We start from the raw sequence: 21615 nt of genomic DNA on the forward strand, positions 1-21615 counted from the left end.
TATGGTAAAGACGCTACCCACATTCAGAGGAAGATCAGCAGGAGAGGAAACATATAAGAAAAACAACTGCTTGAACGCATGGGTTGGGGTGGACATGATTGGGGATGTAAACTCAAAACTACCACACCAATGCAACTATCAACAATTTGGAAATAGGTCTTGATCAATGACACATGTTAAAACCAGTGGAAATGTGCATCAGCCATGGGTAGGGGGAGAGCAGGGAGGTGAAGGGGAAAGTAGGAGCATGAATCATGTAACCATGTTAAAAATGAATATTAATAAATGTTTAAAAAATTAAAAAAAAATAACAAAAAAAAATCATCCCAGACTCACCTCATTTCCTTTTTGGACAGGCATATGAGGCTTGTAAATGAGTTATCTATAGTTATAATTATATAATGTCATATTATATAAGTTATATATCATAATAGTAATGTGTATTGTATATGTTATATCTAATATAGTATAATAATGAATTCTATAGTTCTAAAACACTTCTGTAGTTATAAGTAAAATATAACCATAATATACCTTGAATTTAGCAAAGCACTTGACAGTCTTTCATGTTATTCTTTGGGAAAAGATAGAGGGAGAGATATGAGCTAGATGAGAGAATAATTAGATGAATCAAAAGTAATTGAATGGACAAATCCAAACAGGAGCCATTGATGTTCCCAATGTCAACTTGAAAGGTGTCCAGTGGCATGCCCCAGAATGCTATTTAACATTTTACGTGTCAAGAAAAAATACACAGTTGCCACGTTTATCAAATTTTTTAGTGATACAAAGCTAATACAAAGAATTTGTGTTCAAGGAGGTCTTGATAATTCAGAATATTGGACTATATTTTAAAGATTCTATTTAAATATGGACAAATGTAAAGTCTAACTCTCAGATTCTAAAAATCAACCCTATTAATTACAAGATGGAATGGATATGACTAGACAGCAGTTTATCTCAGAAAGTGTTCTTGCAAACTGAAAAAACTCAATGTGAGCAATGAGCAATTTTCAGGGCAATCTAAAAAGCCAATCTTAGAATACATTAAGAGAGGTAAAGGATACAGGACTAGAGAAGTAATAGCAATACTCAGTTCCCTTAAGGAAAACCATAAATATTGGCAGTTAAGTAGCTTAGTGGATAGAGTGTATGGCTAGGACTCAGGAAGTCATGAGTTCAAATGTGACATCAGACACTAGTCAAATCACTTAAACTTTGTTTAATCCATTGAAAAAAAGAAATGGCAAACTGCTCCTGTATCCTTGCCAAGAAAATCTCCCAGTATAGTCTACAGCAGGGATGGACAAACTTTTTAAAGAGGGGGCCAAAGGAAAGGAAATGCTCATCTGTCAGTCTGTTTCTAAGGCAACACTTTAGAAGTTTCATTGTATCATATCCTACTCATCGTCAGATTAGGAATAATGTTGCAGCCTGAAGGATAGAACATTTCAGGGGGCCACATCTGGCCTGTAGGCCATAGTTTGCCCATCACTGGACTCTACAAGTCACAAAGAGTTAGATGTGAAAGTGATAAATAAGTTGTAGGTTCTACATTTTAGGAATTAGATATAATGTGATATACAGAGATGTCAAACAGCCGCAGGGTCACATTGCAGCCTCCAAGACTCCCAAATGTAGCCCAAACTAGATTAAAATACGACTGGGAAATATTTAACAAAATAAATAAAAATGCAGTAAAGCAATTAAACATGTGGTACTCTAAGTCATTATGCAGCCTAAAAGGATCTTAATGTAAGGTTTAATGCCTTTCTCCACTTTGATCCTCTCACCACTTTCTACTTGACTTTGGTATCACTAGGACATTTGAAAGTCCTAGAGGTAAAGAGGGGTCCAAAGTTCAAATCTTGGCTCAGATTCTTACTCACTGGGTGACCCTGGCACTCAGTTTGCTTATTTGTAAAATGAGGCCTCCAAGAACTAGGGATGTTTAGCCAGAAAGAGAGAAATTCAGCACATTTTGTGATAAATATTTTCATATATTTGAAGGACTGTCTTATGGAAGTAGGACTATGTTATTTTTTCTTGGCCTTAAAAGGAAGAACAATGGATGGAAATTACAGAAACACAGATTTTGGTTTGGTTGAAGGAAAATGTTCCTAATCCCTGCAACTATCCCCAAATGGAATAGACTGCCTCACAAAGTAGTGGTTTCCTCCTTTTTGGAAGTAATTGAAGAGTTTTTGTAGAGATTATTCATGTTGAAGAAAGGCGTGGCCTGGATGGTCTCTGAATTCCCTGCCATTTCTGAGATTCTGTGACCCTTTCAGTCCATGAATTCAAAAGTAATGTCAGTGTTAGCAGGAGAGGTAATATGCTATAAGGGGAAAGGTCTGACAGGTGAAGACCTTATTTCAGTTTCTAGTTGTGCCATTAAGTATCCAAGTGACCTTGACCAAGTCCCTTAAATCTCCAGCCTCCACTTCATCATCTGTTGGACTAGGGATTTAATATTGCCTTTTAGTCCTAAGGGGCTTTAATAAAGCAGCACTCGTTCCAGTCTTTCTACAAAGGGGCTGAAAAGAGTGAAGCATTTATGTTTTATTACATTGAGAACTGCAATGAGAACTGTTTCACACAGTTGGAGGAAGTGAAGTTTATAGACTAGTTTTTCAAAAGAAATCAGTCACCTTGTTTGGTATGCTAATCTCATTTAGAAAATTAGCCCTCCAGGAAGAGAGGACTCTAAATGAAATGTTATCTCCAAAAGGATCAGTCAGAGCTCTAAGATAGGGTCAGCCCTAGGCAAAACTGAAATAGGTGACTGTTTTTCTTGTGTGGGGCCCCTGCTCTTCCAACATCCTGCCTCCCCTTTCATCTCACTCCTACATGGTAAACTGCCCCTTTGCCCTGGGCCTGTCATTACTTGCCCAATATCCTCATACTGCAGAGAATTAAGCTATTCCATTTAGACTGCATTTTCCCAACCTTAGGACTACCAATCATGAGTCTTGGGTTCAAATCTAAGCTCTAGCACTACTAACCAGCTTTGTGATCTTGAGGAAACCGTTTAAGCTTTTGCTCTTGGGTAGAGTGCTAGGCTTGGGTTCAGCAAGACCTGGGTTCAAATGCTGCTTCAGGTACTTCTTATGTGTCTGTGGGCAAGTCATTTAACTTCTCTCTGATTCGGTTTCCAAATCTATAAAATGAAAAGGTTGAACTTTCTGGTTCTTAGGTCTCTTCCAGCTATAAATCTATGATCCTTTGATCCTTCGTAGACTGCCTGTGGTGAATCCATTCATTTAGCAAGCATTTACTGAGCATTTACAGCAGGAAAACACTTATACTAAGTATTCTGGAAGAATAAAAAAATAATATGAGCAAAAGCACTCTACCTCTCACTGGTGCACTGCAGATCCCCAACTTCATCCTTTCTTTTTAATAGGAAAGAAATCATGGTAAAGAGGCAGAAATCTTGAAAAATGGAAAGAACATTGGAACTGAGGTCAGGGAACTTATGTCCAATCTTCGACTCTGCTATTCACAAGACTAGCCCTTTGGTAAATCTCTCCACATTTCTGGCCTTGACTGTCCTCATATATATATAGAGGCAGATGAATTCAATGCCATCTCAGGTCCCTTCTAGTTCTAATAATCTAGATACTATCTTGAAGGTTTCTTTTGCTCCAGGTCTCTCCCTAATCCAATCTACCTCCACTCAGATGCCAAAGTAATTGTCCTCAGTGTTCTCAATAAGCTCCAGAGACAGTTATTACCTCCAGGATCAACTATCAAATCTTCTGGTTGACATTTACAGTTCTTCACAACCTGACCTCTTCCAGTCTTCTTATACTTCATACCCTCAAATACTCTGACTTACTTGTAGTTTTTGGAATGTAACTTTACATCTCCCTCTCTATGCATTGACTGGCTCTCAGACCTGCAGTTTGCCAGAGTCAACTGAAAAAGTATCAGGAGAAATGACTTAAATTTTCAGTGTAGGTATTTGGAAATGGAAAAATATTGCAAATTGGGGTTTGATTTGTTGTTTTGTTGATTGTCTAGACCAGTGGTTCCCAAACTTTTTTGGCCTACCGCCCCCTTTTTTCCAGAAAAAATATTACTTAGCGCCCCCTATCACATACTATCACTGCCCCTTTACAAGTTATTTACTATCCCCAAATGCATCTGTGGACATCACCGCCCCCCTGGATTGCTGTGGCACCCACTTTGGGAATCACTGGTCTAGGCTTAAGAAAGTGTTGATAAAAACAGATTAAACATAAAAGTGTCCTACAAAGATTTTCCTATATTAAGAAGTTTGTTGTTTTTATTTATTTATAATATTAAGCTTAAAATATTTTATTAATATTATAATTATAAATATTACAAAATCATTTACATTATTTGAAATTTAAATATTAATTTAAAAAATTTTTAAAAATCTAAATTATTTCCTCTCCCTTGAACTCTTTTCTTAACCCTTAAGAAAGCACATAAAATAATATCAATTATATATAAGAAGTCATGAAAAACATTTCCAAATTATTAGCCATGTGGCAAATAAAAAAACAAGAAAAAATGTAAAAGTATGCTTCTTTCTATACCCTTCTATACTATACTATATCATCAGATCTCTGTGGAGGTAGATAGCATTTTTCATTATGAATCTTTTGGAATTGTCTTGGATCATTGTCTTGATCAAAGAAGTTAAGACTTTCACAGTTGATCATCCTTAAAATATTGCTATTATTGTGTACAATATTCTCTTGGTTCTGCTCACTTCACTTTACATCAATAAAAAATCTTTTTCTGAAACTATCCTCCTCATCAATTTTTATAGCACAGTAGTATTCATATAATACAACTTGTTCAGCCACTCCCAACTAATGGATACCCCCTCAATTTCCAATTTTTTGTCACTTCAAAAAGAGCTACTGTAATTATTTCTTGTATATATAGGTCTTTTTCCTTTTTCTTTGATTTCTTTGGGAAAGAGTAGTATTGCTAAATCAAAAAAAAAAAATGTACATAGTTTTATAGCTCTTTAGACATAGTTCCAAAGTTTACAACTCCACCATTCGTGGCCCTATTTTTCCACATCCTTTCCAATATTCGACATTTTCTTTTTCTGTCATGTTAACCAATTTGATTGATGTGAGGAGGTACCTCAGAATTGTTTTAATTTGCATTTATCTAATCAATAGTGTTTTAGAGCATTTTTCATGTAACTGTTGATAGCTTTAATTTCTCCTTCTGAAAGCTGCCTATTTAGTTTACCACCTTTGACCATTTATCAATTGGTGAATTGTACTTATTTTTATGCATTTGGCTCAGTTCCTTACATATCTGAAAAATGAGGACTTCATTGGAGATAATGAATATAATTTTCAAGAGCCAGTTGTTTACTGGCATCCCTATCTGAAATAGTGTCTCTTAGTTCCCCTATCTTCCTTCATGATTCAGCACAAATCTCATTTTATAAAAGGAGGTCTTTAGCTGATATCTCACCTACTAATATATTCTCCTTTCAGACCATCTTCATATATTCTGACTATATCTTATATGTAAATAGTTATCTATATGTTGCCCCTTTGGATAGAATATATGATCCTTGAGGGCAAGGAGACTGCTTTTGTCTATCTTTATATCCCCTTGGGGTTTAGCCTAGTGGCTAGCACAGTGTAGCCACTTAACAATGCATAGAATTCCAAGTGGTCCAGGTGATGTTTAAGGACAAAGTATAGGAAAATGTTCTCTCCTGATTTTCCCCCCATTTTGATGTGTCATATATTGGAAATCTGGGTTATCTATTATCAGACCCTTTGTACCAGCTGGTAAACAGGTAAATAAATACATTAGATCCTCTAGCCTCTCCCCTTCTATCAGTTGGTGAGAGGAAGGGAGGAGAGTTTTTGGAGAAATTAAAGGAAAGATTTTTTTTCCCTACCTAGAAAGAGAATCAGAGAGGGTTAAACAAAATAAATGTGTTCTGAGATTAACCTAGCCATTTTAAACTGTGGAGTTTATTTTGTTTGATGTGATTACTTAGTAAAATGCCATTTTTAACCCCCTCATATCTCAGTATGTCTAAGGAAAGAAGGGTTTTTGTTCCTATCCCAAATGAGAAAGTCTAGGTTCCCCAGAGTCCTAAAGGGGCCTGATCATAATGACTAAGAGGGAAAGGGGAGGAACACAATAGGGGCAGACCTGAGATATGGACCTGGTAAATTTGAAAGAAATTTTTTAGAGTAGGTTGGAGCTCAACTGAATCTATTAGTCCCTTTCCTTGCCAAGGAATAGACAGTCATATCCATTTTGCCTAAGTAATGGAAGGAGCAGAATAGAGGCTGATTATAACAGTCTCAAGTCTATTTTAGCTTCAACTGGCAAGACCATCTCCCTTTCCTTTGCCAGCTGCTTCCCTGAATCATTGCCCAGCCTTCTAGTTCCCACAGTAAAAGGGGACCCCACCAAATATGGGACTGGGTACAATCACCCTGATTCAATATACTCTGGGGACAGCTCTGGTCAGGGTTATACTTAATCTCCAGATTTGACAGCAAATTCACATTCTTAGCATTCTTTAAAGTCACAGATTGCAGAAGAATTTTCAACATGTAATATAACTCAAGCTTTTAACTTGATCATGCTAATAAAAACAATGCTATAAATTTCAGCATGATATTTTTTCAGTGTTATCAAAATAGAGGGATTCCTGCACCTTGCATGGTCACTTTCTCTCATAACGAAAATAAATTTCACATGAATGGGCTTGGTAACCTTTAAAGATAGAAATTATAAAATAAATAACTCTTACTTAAATTTTTATACTTACAAGAAAGGCAGTGGGTCATAATATGGAGAGAGGGTGTCAGGAAAGCTTGGGTTCAAGAACTGCCTTGGATACATTCTAAGCTGTATGACTGTGAGAATTCTCAGAAACTAAGCAGCTCTAACAGAATAAGTTACAGGAAAGTTGCTGAATTATATTGGTGAAGGGAAGCTCCATTCTGGGAATTCTCAACTCTAATGAAATCAGACTTTTAGATAATCCATCATCATTATCATCATCATCATTACCTAGCTTATAAATTCAATGACTTTGAACAAAATTAAATTTCTTGTTTAGAGCAACACTTGGACACGAGTAAAGATATTGAGCCTGATTCTCCTCATCTGTGGGAAATCAGAGAGACAAGGGCTCCCCGAGTCACAAAATTCCAGAGGCTGACATATTTGTGGGTAAGACAGGTATGGAAGATCCAGTGATCATGCTATTATGGTTCTTAGGATCCTAGATTTTAAAGTAGGTTGAGACCCCATCGAAGTATCTGGCCATATTGACAGGCAAATGAGGTCTAAGGTGCTTTATAAATGTAAATCATTTTTTTAATAAATGAAGCAACTCAAACAAACAAACAAAAAAAACAAACCTAAAGAGGTTCAGGGATTAAAAGCCAGTCAATGTATAATTAGATACAGGGTTGTGGGGAAAATAATCTAGGACTCGGGATTATTCCTGGGTCCCGATTTAACGTACCTTTCCCTATACCACAGATAATACTTTCTGGCACTGTAACTTCTCAAAAATATTTAAATACGGAGCTTATTCTATGGTGGTAAGAATTAGACTGGGAACAGGTGCTATGTTATATCAAATACTAGGACCACTGTAGCCATGAACATACTCTGGGGTGCTATATTATAATATATGTGCTATATTTTAAAGCAGTAACATATCTGTAGGTGTTTTAGCACCCTCCAAATAGATGACTTCTGCTAACTTGTTATTTTAAAGACAACTTCCCAAGAAAAATTTGCCTAAGCCTAACTTACTTTGTGAGCTCTGGCAAGATTTTTGTCTGTTGGTGGTATGGCTCAAGGCCCATCTAGTGAATATAGTAGATGACTGCATTTTTCAGGTATGTGAGCCTGTTTATATATACCAAAGAAGGAACTGCAGCATAAAGAAAAAAGCCCTGAAGGTATTTAAAACTTTACAACTAATGTTAAGTGTGAGGTGGGCTATCTCCTTATTATGTCTCTCTAATTTTGTTACTACAAGTCAGACTCCTACTTCTTTAGTTAGGGGACAATGATGAGCATGAAAGAATGGGAAGTAAGCAGGACATAGAAAACAAATTAAATTGCAGACCTTCAAAAATAGACAGTCATAATCAGACATCAGTCTGGGATGGTCTAGATATTATCCTGGATAAAGGGATTGACTAGATGAGATCCCGAGGCCCTTTCCAACTCTGTAAAACTGATTTCTCCCATCATTGAACATTAATATTTTACATTCTGGGGCATAAATTGAGATCAAAAGTATCTCATGTAAAAATTTATAAATTTTTACCTAATATCTAAATACCAAATAGATACCTAAAATGAAAAATATTAATCAAATATGAATATAATTTATTCACATGGTGCCAGGCATCTACACATTCATTAAATGACTCCAACATCTAACAGTGATTCTAACACACTAACTTTTAAAAAATCTATATAATTGAATTTACTAATTATGGTCTAATTAAATGATACAGGCATAGCCATGGCCTTTCTTTTTTTAAAAAACTTTTAAAATTATATGATGGGGATTTTCTTATGGTGGGTCTAGTGAGAAAGAAAGTTTAATAAATATTCTGCATATATTTAGAAGGGTAATTAAAACTTTTTTTAGTTTTATATTTTAGTAGACCCTAAAGTTCTGACACTTTATTAAGATAGCTTTTAATTCCATGATATGCAACATTCTTGGAATGTATATTACTGAATAATGTTCTGGCTAAATTCTGTCTATTTAATGCTAATGATAAATTTTACCCTGAAAAATATCATTTGCTTTGTCAGTATCAATGTAATATCTTATACTTCCCAAATTATAGGCATTTTAAAGAGTAATCTTTTCTGCTTTATTATTCTATTGAATTCTATTCTATTGCCCATCTAATATCATGGGGAAAAATCAAAAGAACACTAATGGAATAAAAAGAACATTGCATTTGAAAATAGAAAAATTCAGTTTGAATTTCAGCATGACATTGGATGAGACCCTTCACTGTATCTGTATCGTCATATTCATGTGAGAAATAAGGGATTTGAGCTAAACGGTCTCTAGAGTTCCTTCTAGATTGAAATCCAATGAATCCATAAATCAAAGAAAAGGCCCCAGTCATGGCTACTATTCCCCTTAAGCCTTCAGAGAAAAATAGATCAAATTAAGTGAGGGGCATTCTATTTCTGTTAACTATGTTTGAACACTATTAGAGAAAAATGGCAATCTACTTTTTATAATGGGTTTTCCTTTATACATCCCAAATCTTACCTCTTAGAGAATTTAGAATTTTTCTCTGGCAACCTTAATATATTGAATTTATTATTTTTTTTTGCTAGACCTATCATTTTTTTTAAAATGTCCCACTAGGGGAGAAACTTAATGCAGATTTGCCTTTCCCTGTAATTGTCTGGGAACCCTGAAAGGTTAAGTAATATGTCAGGGTTACATAACCAAAATGTGTCCAAGGTTGAATTTGAGTGTTCCTGGCCCTGAGATATGTCCATTATATGTCCATGTTTCCTCTCATACTGGATTTTATTTTTCAGTATTCAAAAAGTTGGTTTAAGAGATGTTTCACTCAACCAACAAGTTCTATGCGCCTCAGGTTTCTCACTTGTAAAATGATAGTGTTGGACTGATTCCCTAAAAACTACTGAAATTCAATCACCCAGATGAGTTAAAGTGTCTTCTAACCCAATAATTCAATTAATATCACTTAAGTATCAACCAAGTTCTTATTTTAAAACCTAAAAGTGTGGTACACACTATCAAAGGGCAAAAAGGAAATACCCACCAGGATGACCCTGATTCACAATAGAGTTGGAGAGACAGGACTAATATGCAGAAATATTACATGAAATACAAAACCTTACCTACTTATGTGTTGAAATGGTAAATAAGTAATATTATCATTCAGAGAAAAAGGTATTTGAAGCGATCAATTAAAAAAATATTTCAGTGATACATTCCTAATTCACGTTGACTCCAATAGGTGAACATCATAAAAACGGAAGAGTTCAGACATTAAAAGGTCTTCCTGAAACTGCAAGGGACAAGAGGCCTGAGTGAGCAAAAGAAATCTCAATCGACGAGTTCCATAGAGGTGACTTTCTCCCTGACTCAGTGGAAAACGTGGATTCGACATTTAATAGCTACAGAAAAGCACATCATTAGAGAGGCTGAGTGGATCAATTGGCAGGTAGATATCTTCCCAAACCAAAGAATAACTTAAGTCTCATGGTCATTCTTGTTCTGACAAATTGACATTGCAGATCCATCCTAAAGCCAAAGAGATATGCATACTTTTAGCCAAGACTGAAGTTTAGGGGGCAGTGAGGTGGCTCAGTGGATTGAACGCCAAGCCTAGAGATGGGAGGTCCTTGGTTCAAATCTGGTCTCAGACACTTCCTAAGTGTGTGATCCAGGGCAAATCATTTAACCTATTTATAAGGTCTCTGCATGCCCAGTCCTTACTGCTCTTCTGCCTTGGAGCCAATACATAGTATTGATTCTAAGTTGGAAGATGAGGGTTAAAAAAAAAAAAGACAAATTTACTATAATTCTTCAGCACTAAGAAATTATTCTTAAACCAGAGTAAAGTGAAATAATAATAATAAAAAGTTTAAATAACAACAATAATAGAAATTACATAATATTTTAAGGTCTACAAAGCACTTTACAAGTATTTTCTCATTTTATTCTCATCAGAATCTTAAAACATAGATACCATTATCATCCCTGTTTTAAAGATGAGAAAACTAAGGCAAAAAGATATTATGTGAATTGCCCAGAGTTACATAGTATCTCAGACAAGTTTTGCACTGAGATCTTCCTGAATCTAGGTCCAGAGTTCTATCCACTCTGCCACCTACCTGCCATACATAAATGTATATACATATATACACATCTGCCATATGTATGTGAATACACATGTTTATTATAAATATATGCATATTTGTATATAGGGTCAGTGAATACTACATATGAATTGTATTTGTACACATATTATATACACACAAACACACACACATATAGTTCTGAATGTGTTTATATTTCCCCTGTTTAGTTTTGATATTACTTAGGATAATTGCATTTGCAGTGAAGTGAATGAAGAGTGGTCATATTTCTTTTCCAGAAAAATGTCCCAGGACTTTAGATAAAAACATAAAAAGAATATATCTTCCACTGCAACAGAATCAGAATTTCATTTGCAGGGTGGTGATTTTGTGTATTTTAAATAGTTTTTCTTTTTTTTATATTTAAGAAATTTCTTTCCCTAAAGTATTAGAAATAGCTTTTTTCTCTTCTTTATTAAATATGAGTGTCTTATTGGGTGGAGAAGCTGGAGGAATGAGTTAGAGGCAAAATGCAATGTGGATAAAAGGGTTAAAAACGTTTCTTGTGAAAAGCTGAGATTAGGGAGTAACTGGAAAAACAAAAAAGGAAGATTTGTAACCAGTGGAATTCTTTTGAAGGGTTGGAGGGGTTAAAGACGTCTATTAATCCATCAATCAACAAATATTTATTTAATGCCATTCAGGGGAGGGAATCATGTCCTTATCTTCAGTACTTGCCTCTCCTCTCCCTTGCAACTAATTTTTAACACTGAAGTCAATGCAATCTCTTCTGCCTTTCATTCTGACAGCCTCACTCCCTCCTCCAGAAACATGCAGAGATCTTATAAATCAGCTCCAAATTCTCTATTCATCCTCACCATACTTTGTCAGGCCCAGACCAGATGATCTCTAAGGTCTCTACCAGTATTAAATCCTAGAGTACTCTGACATTACGGTTCACTCTAGGCTAAAAAGAATCACATCATCTTGAATCACCTTTTTTGCCTTTCTCTTTCAACCAGCCCATCTACTTTACTCCAACCCACATCACCTTTTTTTATTTATCCCTCTTAGCAAGTCCTCCCAGCTCTTTCTACATGATTTCTACCAAACCTCACCCCAAGCCTAAATTCTGTCTTCTTCCTGGCTCTTTAAGCTCTCTTACCCCCATCAATCATTCAAAGAACTCCTCAAATTCCCCTGTCAGACTCACCATTCATGCTGTGCTCATTTGCCTCATGTTGATTTCATTTTCCCCATGGGTGTTTCTTGAGCTTCAACACTAGGTTAACTACCTCATTTTACCTCATGTTTCCTCATTAGTCTAATGGGTACTCTTGCCTTGCAAATGACAAGGAACTATAAGCCTTCAACAACTAACATGAAGAAAGCTTCTACCCTACCATGAATGTAGACCAAATTTCCATGCATAGAAAATATTTTGACTTTATTTTACATAGAAAGATTTGTGATTTCATTGGTATGGATACTTACTCCTCTGGTGTAGATCATACCTCTTCCACAATATCTCAGCCTTTGTGATTCTTGCCCATATTATTCCATACATACCCCATAAAGGAAGAATCCAATGTTCTTAAATATACTCTTGTTCGTTTAATATATTAGGGAAGTATCTAAGTATCTGAAATGCTTAGGTTGACTGTTATCTCATTAAACAATCCATTCTTTTACTCATCACACATGATCTTAGTCTTTTTTATGTCACTTGTTACTAATTGTTATTGAAAAAAGGCTGTAGACCCAAATATCTTTTCCATATATTTAGACTGCTAACTTTATCAACGCATTACTAATAGTCATACAGTATAATGAAGAACATACTAGTGTTAGCAAGATAGATTATTTTCAACCTTGAAAAGTTTTGGATGATTAAAAAGAATTGTTTACCCAGATGTGATCTACTCCAATCTCCTCAATTCTGGTATCCAGCTTATTATCCATCCATAATGCTTATCCAAGAAACACAAATGATGGACCAATTTGATAGTTCATATGTCCAATTATATATTTAAATAAGACAATATATACTGCTCATCCACTTTGTTTATCTTTATTTATGAATATGATCTATATACAAGTAAAAGATTTACTGATAAAAATATGATAAAGGAATAGCAAAGCCTTCAGAGGTAATTTGTAACCTCAGGCATAGATAGATAGATAGATAATATATTTGCATATATACACAACACTACACAAACATAAACATATATATGTGGATGTATTTTATACATATTTGTGTGTATATTTAAATGTGTGTGTGTATGTGTGTATACTCCCCCCCCCCAAGAAGGAATAATTAGGTGGTGTAGAATGCCAATCTGAGAAGAAAACTCAGACATTTACTAGTAGTAGGACCCTGGGGTAAGACACTTAATCTCTTAGTGCTTTAGGAAATTCTCTAAGATAAAAAATTTCAGAGAAGATGCTGACCAGCAATGGTAGACTTTCTTCATCATCCTATACCAATGGAATTACAGGTTCATTCCCTACATCTTTCCCCTATGGATAATTAGATTAGTCTCTTTCCTAATACATGAATTTTACTAAAAAAAAACCTTTGTAGTGAACTAGAACTTGAAGCAATTTGCACAATGTTATTTGTAAACCATCTATTTGTAGGATCTCTGAATTGATATGGGGAGATTTCTTTTGTTTAGGTTTTGCACAGGATATTCTCTATAACATTAACCAACACCTTAGACATCTTTTTTTTTAATACCTAACTTGACATTAAGACTTAGGAGATGATTAAACAAATTTTTTTTTTTTTGCTATTCCAATTATCAAGAACTCTCATACAGTTTTAATATATGCATGGTAAACACCTTGTTTAAGAACTATCAAGGTTGTATTGTGTTCCAGTGTTCTACTTAAATATTTTTTAAAATCCATCGTATTATGATTTGGTGCATGTGAGATGCTCCTGGAATGGCATCTCTCTACATGAAGAGTTTGGAATCTGTGAGCCAGACTTCCATTGCAAAATAAACAATAGGCAGTGGGATTTTATTTAATCTAGACCTCTCACTTAGTTATGTGACTGCAAAAATAAGGTCTACTATAGAAAACTTCTAACAAAAATCTATTTGTTTCATATGCTTTCATCAAAGAGAGATATAAACGTCTCATAAAAATGTTATAGAAAAGAAAAAATCCATCAGATAGATTTTAGTTACTGATATCTTCTTCAGGACATTTTTTTAATGTCAAAAGCATCTTTTGTCCCTTTTCCATTGTTATAGAATCTTTTTCTCTATGAAACAACTTGAAAATTGACCAACTAATACCCTTAAAATTATTCTCTTTCCAGCATGCATTTCTACTGTATTTATTTGTTCAGTAATAACAACTCTTTCCCAGATTATCTTCTTAAATGTAATTGCCTGGCAGATAGCAAGGACTTAATAAATACTTGTTAACCTGAGTTGGAAGAAATTTTCATTTCCTCATATAGTAGCAGTGGTACAAATGATGATGATGATGATGATGATAACAGTAGGTGATAGAAAATAATGGCGGTACAGCTACAATCAAACATGAGGGTGGATTGCTATGAAAATACTAGCATATTTGTTTAATTGCAATTATTTTTGTTGTTCTCCTTTTGGTTTCATGTACAAGTGACTATAGGAATAGGAGGATTGCCTGGTTTGCTTGGACCTTCTTCAAAGCCCATTGCTGTCTTATTATCCCCTCTATTGCTTTTTTTGCTGTTTGTAAGGCAACACTGAGTCTTCTATTACACTGCTTAATTTTTATGAGCTTTTCTTTAGTGCAGGCCTGTGATTTCACTGGTATAGAGAATTCTCAGGGAGAGAATTCCTGCTTTTGACATAAATTCATATCTGCTCTGTAAGTAATAGATTCAGGAAGAAGCTTAGGACACTGAAAGATTAGGACTTATCCAGTCTTACCCAGCCTAATATTTGTCGGAGCCTTAGGTCTTTCTAGTCTCTATCCACTACATAAATCAACCATAATGTAATGTTTTACAAATAAGTTTATTCACGAGATGACAATTTTTCTCACAAAATCTCAGTTTCTTCATCTTCATTAATGTACATTAGTGTACAGTATATAATTATATCCCTTATGGTTTGTTTGCTTATGTTCAGCATGACCACTGCAAGGTAAAATATGAAATATTCCTTCTTGCCTTTGGGCACATGAGACCAATTTGACCAACTTCTTTACTCAACTATTCTAGTAGAACCTCTGAGAAATTCTTCTATTTAACATCACCTTCTTTATGTCTTCTGGTTTAGTTTTAGCATACTGCCTAAACGAGACTCAGGTGAATAGTCAGAGGACCAACTAAAAAATTCAATCTTGTAACCTTTTTTAAAAATTTAAAAGATACATGCAGAAGAAAAAAACAAGCCTGAGTGTCAGGAAAAATGCAGAAGAGTACCAAGATTCTATAAGAATTGTGTCAAAATCAGAAATGACTGAGCTGAGGCTTCTGAGGAATACTTGTGACTACAAAATAATTGGTTGAGAAGAGCAATGTTATTCAGGGACAAGAGAAGTATTATACTATGGAAATTGAGGGGTTGTCCATCAATTGAGGAATGGCTGAAGAAGTTGTAACATGTGATTGTCATGACAACCAGGGGTAGATCTAAGATGGCAGAGAAGATATAAGGACACATCTGATTTCTACCAAATTACCCTTTGACAAGGCAAAGTAATTTTTCAGCTCCAAACAGCTTAGAAGGATAGCCCAAGGTATCTGGTGCACTAAGTTAGAGGTGGAGCACAGCATGCCAGGTTGGGCCCCATCAAAGCCACAGGCCTTGGACACAAGTGAAGCAACAGACAGGGCTCTGGAACTCTCAGCCACAGATGGTAAGGTGGTGTCAGATACTGCTCAGAAGGAGATTACAGAGGTCCCTTTGCTGGCTCTGGGTGCAAGACTCTTGTCATATTGCCCATACACAGAACCATGTCATAACACTGGTGCACAGTCACAGGGTGAGGAGGAACACTAGCATACATGAACACTTTCAGCCACAAGGGAGCAGAGAATCTTGGCCACAGTTCCAAGGAGTAAAAGAGTGCTTAAGGTTACTCACAGACCAGAGTGCAGACCTGGAGAATCATAAACACATCTCTCTTTACATCATATCACTTCAGAAGAACTAGAAGCAGATTGATACCCTGGACTAGCTCTGAAGGCAGTTGCCCAAAAACCTGAAGCTTGGAACAATGCTCCCTTTATCACAGTTTCAGAGCCAAACTTTAACAGTTTTTAAACTAAAAGAAAAAGTCAGGAAAATGAGCAAACAAAAAAAGAAACAACAAAGAAAGTTATTTTGGTGACAGGGTAGACTCAAACTCAGAAAAAGACAACAAAGGCAATACTGCTACATCTAAAGTCTCCAAGAAAAATATGAATTGCTTTCAAGCCCAAAAAGAATTAGTGGAAGAACTCAAAAAGGATTTAAAAAGTCAAACAGGTTATTTAGAAGGAAAATTGGGAAAAGAAATGAGTGATATAATAAAGACATGAAAAAGTCAGCAGCTTGGTAAAGGAGGCCCAAAAAAATACCAAAGGAATTAATACCTTAAAAAAAGTGGAATAGGCCAATTAATAAAAGAGGCACAAAAATCCAAAAAGAAGAACTCTTTAAACAGAAGAATTGGCCAAATGGGAAAAGATACACAAAAATGCACTGAACAGAAATATTTCTTGATAGAATTGGCCTTTTGGAAGAAGAGGTACAAAAAGTCACTAGGGAAAAGAACTCTTGACCAAAAGCTCACTGAAGAAAATCATGATTTAAAAATTAGGATTGGGCGAGTGGAAACTAATGGTTCTATGAAACATCAAGAAAAAATCAAAAGCAAAAGAATGAAAAAATAGAAGAAAATGTGAAATATTTCATGAAGAAAAACAACTGACCCAGAAAATAAATCCAAGAGAGAGAATTTAAGAATTATTGGACTACCTGAAAGCCATGATCAAGAAAAGAACTTAGACATCATCTTTCAAGAAATCATAAAAGACAACTCCCAGGAATATTCTAGCCGAATTTCAAAACTCCCAGGTCAAGGAGAAAATATTGTAAGCAGCCAAAAAGAAATAATTCAAATATCATAGAGCCCCAGTCAGGGTAACAAAAGACTTAGCAGCTTCTACATTAAAGCATAAATGGCCCTAGAATATGATATTCTAGAGGGCAAAGGAGCTAGAACTTGAATCAAGAATCTCTTATCCAGCAAAACTGAGTATAACTTTTCAAAGGACAAAGTGAATATTCAATGAAATGGGGAATTTTAAACATTCCTGGTGAAAAGACCAGAGCTGAATGAAAAATAGAGTCTCAGAAGACTCAAGAGAATCACAAAAAGATAAAAAGGAAAGAGAATTAAAAGACATTAAATAAAGTTAAATTGTGTACATCTGTACACGGGGAGATAATTCAAAGAACTTTGTCATTATTAGGGCAGTTAGAAGGAATATACATAGACAGAGGACAAAAGTTTGAGTTGAATAAGATAGGATGATATAAAAAATCAAATTAAATTAAGCCATGAGAAAGAAAATGCATTGGGAGGAGGGGGGAAGAGAAAAATAGAATAGGACTAATTATTACACATGAAAGAAAGTCACAATAGGGGGAAAGATTTGGGAGGAGGGGAGGAGAGCATGTGAACCTTTCTCTCATTAGAACTGACTCAATGAGGGAAGAACATACATAGTCAGGTGGGTATAGAAAGCTATCTTAACCTATAGGAAAGTAGGAGGGAAAGGTGGCAAGAGAAGTGTGTAGCACTGTTAGAAAAGAGGGCGAATTGGGGGTGGTAGAGGTGAGAAAGTAACCAGGGAGAAAGAGAATGGAAGTAATACACAATTAATCATGATGATGCAAAAATTTTTTACAGATCTCTCTAATAAAGGTCTCATTTCTCAAATACATAGAAAAATGAGTTGAATATATAAGAATACAAATCCTTCCCCAGTTGATAAATGGTCAAAGAATATGAACAAGCAGTTCTTAAACAAAGTAATTAAAGATCTCTATAGTTATGTAAAAAATGCTCAATCATTATTATTTAGCAAAATACAAATTAAAACAATTCTAAGGTACCACCCCATACCTATCAGATTAGATATTATGACAGAAAAGGCAAATGAAAAAAACTGGAGAGGATATGGGAAAGCTGAGACATGAATACTTTGTTTGGGGAGTTATGAACTTATTCAATCATTCAGGAGAGCAATTTGGACTTATGTCCAAAGGACTATAGGTAATAACCCTTTGATCCAATGGTACCGTTACTAGACTTGTACCCTAAATAGATTTTTTAAAGGGGAAAGGATCCAACAAAAATATTTAAAGCAGTTCTTTTAAGGGGAACAAAAATTTGGAAAGTGAGGTAAAACTCATCAATTGGGGAATGGCAGATTAAGTTATAGTACATGATTGTTATGGAATAATATTGTGATATAAGAAATGACAAGCAAGAGGAGCTCAGAAAAATCTGAAATGACTGAAGAAGAGTGAAATAAGCAAAACCAGGGGATCACTGTACAGTGATGGGAATACTTTACAATGAACAGATATGAATAACAGCTACCCTCAGCAATACAATGATCCAAAACTATCCCAAAAAACTCATGACAAAAAAATTCCATCCATTTCCAGAGGAAAAGATCTGAGTCTGAATCTAGACCAAAGTAAACTTTTTCACTTTCTTAATTTTTTTCTATTTAAGTTTCCTTCCACAAAAGGATTAATATAGAAAAAAAAAGTTTTACATGATTACACATGTAAAATATGTATGAGAGTGCTTACCATCTCCATGGGAATAGGGGAACTTAGGAGGGGGGAAAGAAGGGAGGGAGAGAGTTTGAGACTTGATATTATTTGAAAAATGTTGGAAACTTTTTACATTTAATTAGGGGGAAAACAAAATTTAATACAAAAAAAAAGAAATGACATGCAGAATAATTTCAGAAAATTCTGGAAAGACATGAACTTATGCAAAGTGAAATGAGCAGAACCAGAAGAACATTGTACACAGTGACGGTGATATTTCTTCATGAACAACTGTGAATAACCTAGTTATTCTCAGCAATGCCGTGATTCAAGACAATTGCAAAGACTCATGATGAAAAATGCCATCTGCTCTTCTAAAAGTACTGATGGAATCTGACTGAAGACTGAAGCATACTATATTTCATTTTCTTTCTTCTTTTTCTTTGTTTTTCATTTGAGACCTCTTTCACAGAATGACTCATATAGAAAAAAATTTACTTGTATAATCTGTCAGACTGCTTACCATCTTAGGGAGGAAAGGAGAGTGGGGAGGAATTGAGAGAGAGAGGGAAGAAGAAGGAAGAGAATTGGGGACTCAAGAAAATGAATGTTAAAAAATTGTTTTTATATATCTAAAAGGGGAAAAACCAAATATTATTTTTTGAAAATGTATTCACAGTTGTTTCCAGTCTACCTTTCTAACCTTTTGTGCACTATCACTCTTCACACACTTTAGGTACCAGCCAAACCAGCCCACAAGATATTCTTTTCATATGGTATTTCACTTTTGCATTGGCTGTCCCACACTCTCTTTTTTCACTTCTGCTTTTTAAAAAACCTCAGCTTCCTTCAAAGCTCAACTCAAATGCCATTTCCTACATAAGACCTTTCCTGATTTCTCTTGTTGTTGGTATCCCCTTAACTTCCCCAAATTAACTTGTATCTACTTTGTGTATATATATATGTGTGTGTGTGTGTGTATGTGTGTGTATACATATATATGTATATTAATATTTATTTACATATGTACCTATTTTTACTGCTGGAGTATAAGCTTCTAGAGAGCACAACTTGTTTAGTATTTGTCTTTACAGTCCCAACAATTGGTACCTAAGTAGGATTTTAATATAACCATGCTAAATGATTGCCTTTCACTAAACTCTTTTCTCTTTATTAATATCATTCCTAAAATGTGGCCCCCAGAACTAAGGATAGTAGAATAAAATATTATAGAATTATCACTTCTTTAGTCCTGATCATTGTGTTTCTCTTAACATAGTCAAAGATTACATCAACTTTCTTGGCCTTCATATCTCACTGTCGATTCACATTGAAGATGGAGTCCACCAAAACCTGCAGATTGTTTTCATACCAACATGCCTCCTCCATCTTATACTTGCAAAGTTGATTCCTTTTCACATTCATGTTCATCTTATTAGACCAAATGGTTTAGCCTGAGGGATATTTCTTGAATCTGGAAATTATTAGTTGCTCAGATTTCAACATAAAGGAAACTCCATCATATGTCCAAGTACTTGAAGTCCCCTATCACTCACATATCATGTCTTCACACTAGGCTTGTGATCTGATTCCCAAATTCATGTATTTCCTCTTTCTGTCTAGGTAGCCTGCAGAATATTCTGGAGTTGAATATTATTTTTCTTTCTGTTTCTGATCATAAGATCAAAGACTTAGAGATTGAAGGGATTTTAAGAATAATAGATTTTCAGCCACTAGAGATCTTAAAGGTCATCTAGTCCAACTTTCTGATTATGCAGATAAAGAGACTAAGGTCTAGAAATGTTAAGTAATTTGTTCAAGGTCATACAAATAATAAGTCAGAGAGGTGAAATTCAGACTTTTCAATTTGAAGCCAGAGCTCCTTCAATTATACCACACTACAACTGATCTTCACACAAATGCTTGCCATCCTTTTTCCTCTTTCAGTTTCTTGGATTTCTCTTTCCAAACTTATTTTCTTTATACAAAGCTACATTATATCTTTCCAAGGCAACTCCCTCTTCTTATCCTGTTTCCTTTGAATAAGGTATAATTTTCCAGAGTCATATTCTTACCATGGATTTCATCCCATCAAGTCTTGATGAAACCTATGAAGTCAAATTTGTCTTTTGCAAGAAGATTTCTATTTCCTTTTTCTTTTTGCTCATCTTTTGTCCATTTGTGTAATAGCATATAAGGACCTGATTTTAGTTATTCTTTCCATTTTTGGATTGGGTGGGTATTCCTTCCCACATCTTAATTCTTGTCTATGATCTCAGTACCTATAAAAAGACATTTACTCCTTCCTTTATTCTTTTCAGTTTACTGCCACTTTTTTTTTTTGGTCTTTAAGGGAGCATTTCCAAATTTTTTTTTAAGTTTTTATTTTGAACGTTTTCCCACAGTTACATATTTCGTGTTCTTTCCCTCTCCCCCATTCTGCCCCTTAGTCAACGTGCAATTCCACTGGGTTTTACATGCATCATTGATCAAGACCTAATTCCATACTATTGATGGTTGGGCTAGAGTTATCATTTAGTGACTGCATCCCCAATAATATCCCCATCAGCCCATGTGTTCATGCAGTTGTTTTTCTTCTGTATTTCTCCTCCCACAGTTCTTCCTCTTAATGTGGCTAGTTTTCTTTCTCATAAGTTCCTCAGCCTTGCTCTGGATCCTTGCATTGCTGCTAGTGGAGAAGTGCATTATGTTCAATTATACCACAGTGTATCAGTCTCTGCATACAATGTTCTCCTGGTTCTGTTCCTTTTACTCTGTATCAATTCCTGGAACTCATTCCATTTCATATGGAATTCCTCCAGTTCTTTATTCCTTTGAGCACAATAGTATTCCATCACCAAAAGATATCACAATTTGTTCAGCCATTCCCCAATTGAAGGACATTCTCTCATTTTCCAATTTTTTGCCACCACAAAGAGTGCAGCTATAAATATATTTG

The sequence above is a fragment of the Gracilinanus agilis genome, chromosome 1 (assembly GCF_016433145.1).
Source record: "Gracilinanus agilis isolate LMUSP501 chromosome 1, AgileGrace, whole genome shotgun sequence".
NCBI classification, from domain to species: Eukaryota; Metazoa; Chordata; class Mammalia; order Didelphimorphia; family Didelphidae; genus Gracilinanus; species Gracilinanus agilis.